The 7,500-nt window shown below is 34.6% G+C and overlaps 1 pseudogene; it reads left to right on the top strand.

Annotated features, from left to right (window-relative positions):
• Positions 1–7,500, top strand: part of LOC136853130 (perlucin-like protein) — a 34,705-nt pseudogene that overhangs the window by 1,314 nt on the left and 25,891 nt on the right.

Raw genomic sequence — 7,500 nt, 5'->3', positions numbered from 1 at the left:
GACAATTTTAACTTACGTGTGACTAGTAGTGTTGAATTATCTCCAACTTGGAATTATTATTAGTGATACCTGCTACCTACTAGTAGGAGCTACTAGTAACAAAAACACTACTAACAAACACTTACTGTTAGTATTAAGGAAAATTGATGCACTTACCTGATATTCATTATGAGTTTTTGTTGTTTTGACGACTTGGACTCGTTTTGTGCTATTAATGCCTACTAGTAGGAACAAGTAGCAAGTAGCAGTCATACACAAACACCCAAACTGAGCATGTATTATTATACTATGTTGTTTTTTGTACCTGTACAAATTGTTTTAACTGAATTTTTTGAATAACAATCTTCTTGCCAATTTCTTACTACTTGCTACTAGTAGCAAGTAGTAGAAAATTCTTACCACATTAACTCTCTGGGAAGGAAATGCATCTAAAACGTTATAACATTACATTTTTTGAGTTTGGGGCTCCTTTTATGCACAAATTCACAAAAGTAAATTAATATCTGAATTTGCTACTTGTTGGTGTCATAAGGCACTTCTAGTAGCTAATGAACATTCCAAAAATTGTATCTGGGCTACTTAAACCAATTTACTATTACCAACCAACAAACTCTCAATCGGAAAGTTACCTGTCGAGTATATAAGATAAGTGGTGAAAAACCATGTTCAAAATGTTTCAAATGCTTAAAAATGCCGTAGCACATTCAGTTATTGCTACTTTCTAGCTTCTAGTAGCAAAAGTTGTAAAGTCTAATTTTTCTTACTACCTAGCGTTCAAGTACAGTAAAGTTGCAACAATTTTTCATATAAATATTTTTCTGAGAAACAAAATAATAATGTTGCTATGGCATTTTCTAAGTTTTAAAACTTTGAACACGATTTTCTCGCTTTTTTAAAATGTGGCCAAACCTGGTTATTCCAGTGGACGCCTTATATATATATATATATATATATATATATATATATATATATATATATATATATATATATATATATATATATATATATATATATATATAGTACTAGACAAAGTGAAACATTTGATCCCAAGGGTAGTAATAAAATGGCAAAACGTTGTAGATGAATCAATATATTTTTTTCCTTGTGCCACTTTTTCTATTTTTTTTTCACTTGTGCCATTTTGCCTGTGCTCTTAAACCTAAATTCATATATATATATATATATATATATATATATATATATATATATATATATATATATATATATATATATATATATATATATATATATATATATATATATATATATATATATATATATATATATATATATATATATATATATATTATGAATTTAGGGTAATAAGAGCACAGGCAAAAGTGGCACAAGTGAAAAAATAGAAAAAGTGGCACAAGGGAAAAAAAAAAATATATTGATTCATCTACAACGTTTTGCCGTATTCATTACTAGCCCCTTGGGATCAAATGTTTCACTTTGTCTAGTACTAACCTCTCGGGCATTAGATGCCCTTGGGGACATTTGATACCTGAGGGTTAGTAATAAACACGGCGAAACATTGTAAATGAATCAATATATATTTTTACCCCCTGTGCCATTTTTGCCTGTTATTTTGCCTGTGCCATTATTACTGTTCACCATATAAATATATAAATATATAAATATATATTTATATATATATATATATATATATATATATATATATATATATATATATATATATATATATATATATATATATATATATATATATATATATATATATATATATATATATATATATATATATATATATATATATATATATATATATATATATATATATATATATATATATATATATATATACACACACACATATATATATATATATATATATATATATATATATATATATATATTATATTATTATGATTAGCAAGAATTCAACTAGCAAATTACCTCCCCTCCTTTGTTGTTGTTGGTTGTTCATTTACTGCCAGTGGCCGATCGATAGACCATCTGTCTATCGACTTAAAAACAAGGGTTAAAAGATTAAAGGCGCCCCATTTTTGCCCTTCTGAGTGAATAAGATAGAAATCATCAACACACAGGTTCAACTGGCGGCGTGTCTAGACTGTGAAGAGAAGGGTACTATATGGCGAAGGCAGCCCAAATCTCATGTAAATGACAAACAACATCTGCAGAACATAAGGCGTATAATCAGACGTCGGCAGTTGCCAGAAGCACTGTTAGGAAAATGATCACAGAATAGACTGGGAGAAAATATGAGTTTTCTGTACAGGAACACTAACAAAACATCTAGACTGGTTGTAGAGAACGCCTTCATAACTTGCGCCAACAACAAGATGGCAGGGAACACCGGAAACGGCTTTGAAGACAGCATATCTAGAAAAATCGTATGCTCCACGGTAACAGAAGCAGAAAAACGCAAAGAGAACGCACGAAGAAACGGACATCTGGAACCAGGGATCAGAGAAAGACCAAGGTCAAGAGAGGGTGGAGGTCACACAGGAAGAGCTAGGCGATTATAGGATTAAAAGTACCCAGCACACAGATATAAATACAGCCGGACTATGCGTTTGCTCATTGTGCGGATACTTGATAATGGACTGTTTGTCCAAGAAAGCTTGTAACTTTTGAATACTAAAAACTCCCATTAGATACCATCCAGTTTGAATGAGGTCGTTTTAGTAATTCTACTAGCGCACAGAACAATTGTGTATGTATTGATTAATATATATATATATATATATATATATATATATATATATATATATGCTTATATATATATATATATATATATATATATATCTCTCATCGTATATTATATATAATATAATATATAAGTAAAAATATAGGCTATATACATATGTGTGAGTGATCTGCGTTGGAATGAGCAAGAACCCTTCCCTTCAATTGGAAAATTCTGTTTATAAAAGTAAGAGAAAACCATTCTAAATGAATCCTACGAGAAAGTAACGAAACTTTCATTGCGTAAAAATTTAGCTCCAAATGGTCTGGTAACTGAGGTAGGCGGAGAGACCCGAATGGGCTATCTGATTAACAAGTTTGTCATGACCAGGTATCTATTTCTGGTGACCAATGACATTTTTCCCTGGTATTCTGTTCAAAGATAGAACCACCCCGAAAATTCCAGCAAAGAAATCATCCGAGTGAGACTTAGATTTGTCACAGGTCAGTACTCACAGAAGTTTTGTGTAGGTAATTGTACTGTCAACTGTGCCTCATGAAAGTATCAACCTTTCCACGCTTGATTCGTGACTCATATCATTATCTCACAACTTGACACTTCCATCTTATGACCTTTGACACGGATCCCTCTACTCATAAAGAAAATAATTAAGCTAAGGGACAAGGCACGCCCTTTTCGAAGGAAACATAAGTTAAGTAGCGTAGTGAAGTGTTGAGCCTGTAATTATACCATCAATACTGAGAGAGAAAAATTTGCCATGCCTCGAAATGTATTTTGCTTGTCTATTGTGACCTGAACCCCGCCGCCCACCCGCTCCTTTCAACCCTCAGGCTCCGCGTCCGGCAACAGCGGTAGGTGTGCACGAGTAACCTCCACTCAATCCGTCGCTCTGGCCTCGGCTTGGGGATCGCATGACACTCGTAAGCCGTGAGCGCGTTTTGTAACTAAGACTATGTTGTTATTTATTCAGTCCACTAAGATGAATATGTACTTGTTCAATCAGCAAAGTCAGACAAGGCATGGAAGGGCCAATATTAGAAAGGGTGACCACCAGGAAATACCAAAACCCTTGAACATTTGTGGGGTAACAAAGAGTGCAAGTAGCTTCATCCAAAGATTCTTGGTGAAACTGGAAGTTTAACACGTCTTCAAACCATCATCTCGAACTGGAAAAGTAAGTATGTGTATATGTATATGTGTGTGTTTATATACATATATATATATATATATATATATATATATATATATATATATATATATATATATATATATATATATATATATATATATATATATATATATACACACACACACACATATATATATATATATATATATATATATATATATATATATATATATATATATATATATATATATATATACTATATATATATATATATACACACACATATATATATATATATACACATATATATATATATATATATATATATATATATATATATATATATATATATAAACACACATATACATTGTAGCTGGATAACGCCTTCAGGTAGACAATTATATTTACCTGAATGCCACAAAAAAGCAAATTGGGAAATGACAAATGACACGTGGCACATTGAGAAGTGAGATAAAATAGTACGCGTTCAGCTATAGGCTATGTTGATAAAAAAATTAAATAAATGATTTGGCGACAATTTCCTTATTCTCTCGTCAATATTGGAGAAGTAACCCACACAATAAAATCAATTAAACTTCTTAGGATGGAGTAAAGCTTTCACATGTGTGTGAAAAACTTTATTTTCACTTCTCTTCAAGACTCGATCCAAGAACATTCCAGTTTTATCTCGTCATTCAGAGGACAAATTGCTGTATTAATCCTTATCACAAGCTCACTCTTGCAAAGTAATGTCACTTTGCCCCTTTAATCAAAATTACAACAGACAGACAAAATTCAAACCTTTGGTCTATTTTAAGATCATTTGCCTTAAAAGCAACCAACCAGAAATCGCGTCTTAGCTACACCCATACTCATATTATCATTGTTGGCATATGAAATCCTTCCAGTTCTTTCTCGCTTATTTTTTCATACTAATGAACCACCAGCTAGGACGTGAAAACATGCAAGCTAAAATGATATATTTGTAAACATCACAACCGAACATTCGTCGTTCCTTCTAAACCTACTTAGAAAATATGTCGAAAAAAAACCCAAAATAATGAATGAAGAACCATTAACACCCGGCCCTGAACGTCCACCGTCCGACAGGCTCCAACCTACTCAGATAAATTTTACCGAGAAGAGTCCAGAGTTTTTAACTAATTCAAATCGGTGCTACTTTGGTTGTTCTCTACGTGTCATGAATCTACTTTGGAATGCGATCTACACCGCTTATCGCTAGAATATAATAGAGAATTTGTATATATTTTAATTACAATTCTCTATGATATACTGAATATGTTATATTTTACTATGGAGATATCATTCGAAGGATTGACTGCCCCTTGTTCAAGTTTTCACGTTCACCTCCGACGTGCTAGTACTAAACATGGTGGAAGCTCCTTGGGACGCCGTGTTTAGTACTAGCCCCTCGGGATCAGAGTATTATATACGCCCATTTCTATATTGTGTGGTCGACAAATAAATAAACAATATCCCCGATAATGGCCGTCTACTATACATTTACCATACGGTGATTTGAAATACTGAATGGTGCTGATAGTTTTTCCTTGTAGATAACAAGCCGAAGTAGCACCTTTAAATCTCCAACTCCCTTTTGGTTTTTCTGCCCAGGATGAATTTCATTTCATCAGAAAGAGCAACTCTACAACTCTCTGGGCATGCGCACTAAAACTATTCTACGGATGAATGGCGGTTATATACAGTTTCAGAACTGTCACTGAGGCTACCAGGCTAGGCTGCTCGCATTTAAAACCGAGTTAAATCGACGGTTAAATTTGCTGTATAGCATCACTGGACTATATTCCAGGGTAATTCTATACATTAGCTCCGCTCCTGTTTTTACCTTTTCAACTGGTTTTTTTCTACACTTTTAGGGGTTCTGATACTGGCGGTGCATCTGTTTGTTGTCGGCCAAATGGTATGCCCCTTCGCCGTGTTTAGTACTGGCGAGAGAGAGGTATACATTAACAAGTTATTGCACTCGCCGGACGGGATATGCTCACCTTGCTTGTGAGAGATCGCGTATGGAAACCTTGCTGGATGGACTTCAGGGGTTAATTATAGGTTAATTACACTCGAGCGCCAAAAATGAAAGGTAAATTCGTAATTAGCAATAAAAAAACTGTAGAAAAAGTTAAGTTAGAAGGCAGTCGCCGACGCGGAGCTACTATATAGTTCTACTTATTCCAGAATAATAAAAATTTGTTAAGGAGGTTCAAGTGTTTCGTTAATGTTCACGATCACCACAGAAGTAATGGCGGTGTGGGTGATAAAGCACGTAACTAATACTGACGTACTGAAAAAAGTAAATCATCCAGAAAATGCATCTGAAATTATTACCGTTGCCCTACTACAATGATTGTTAAATACTACTGTGTTTTGGACATTAAAACAAGAATAATAGTAAACGGCTAACATAAACACACAAAGAAACCCATGAAAAACGCGCTTCGTAAAATAGGTACTGAAAGTGAACACTCACCAACAGCTGGAAAAGTTGTCAACAGCTCCTATCTCATTATCTTCGCCTGGCTGCTGTCATCACTTCCATTTCCACTCCTTGTTGTTGTGGCAACACCATTAAATGCTTCTTCCTTGTCTCAGATCTTTCAAAGTTACCTCCGACCCTAGGCCTCAGCACCTCAGTATGAGCCTAAGACACATATAACCCACTCTATTATGATTCTGTTAATTCTAGTTATTATTTCCAGTGTCTTCGTCACCATCGAAGGTCATCACCGCTAACGTAGGTTTCAGGGGGGAAATCTGCTTGGCCATGTTCACATTCCTTCATCAGATTACCCAAAAGTAAAAATGGTGGCAACACCGGTGTTTAAGCTTTCATGCTATAGAAACCATTCTGACTTTGCAAATTCGACAGGTTTTCCTGATGTTCCTTTTTTTAACATCACAAACATGATTACACGCTGCAGCAATTAACGAATTACAATAAAACTTATTCAGTAGAAGGTTCGATCAGCTGTACACTTATACAGTCGACCTTGCAAACTAATGACCGATAATAAGGTGATTCCGATGACATCTTGAAGTGGGGTGAGGTTTCCCCGTGGTGGCCGCTAGTTCGCTGTTATTCCCCGTCGATACAATTTCTTCTCTATAGTGCTTGAATTCTTCTCTTTGACCACCTCTCAGAAACTACTATGCAAAAGTGTTTTATGCTGAACATGATCCTCAGCCTTGTTGTAAAATACTGTTTGATTAACAAAACGCTAAATGTAAAAGCAAGTGCGTTTAGAAAGCCTACGATGCGATGAAATTCTTAGGGTAAGGAAGTATTGTAAAAGCACTGAAAGAAATAGCAGTATTCTCAATTTCCCCAAAACCACTATCTTGTTCGTTTCACCAGCACCATTTGGTCAGGGTGGATGTAATTACTGTTGCTATTGTTTGTGGTAAATGATTCTTTGACTAAAGAAGAACATTGAGAAGACAAGCTCCGTTTGTTTGAGGGTGAAATGCAGAGACAGAATGAGAAGAGTGAAAAAGAACAATGTGCAGAGAGAGAAAAAAAGAGGACTCGGAGACCTCCTTGTAAATGCCAATACTTTTCTTGTCATTCTAATGATTGAAAGAACGCATGGGGCTTGGGGGAGGGGACCAAGGAGGCGGGTGGGGAGGGAGGAGGGGGGCG

Source organism: Macrobrachium rosenbergii, chromosome 26 (assembly GCF_040412425.1).
Source record: "Macrobrachium rosenbergii isolate ZJJX-2024 chromosome 26, ASM4041242v1, whole genome shotgun sequence".
Taxonomy (NCBI): domain Eukaryota; kingdom Metazoa; phylum Arthropoda; class Malacostraca; order Decapoda; family Palaemonidae; genus Macrobrachium; species Macrobrachium rosenbergii.
This window is presented reverse-complemented; position numbering and strand designations above follow the sequence as displayed.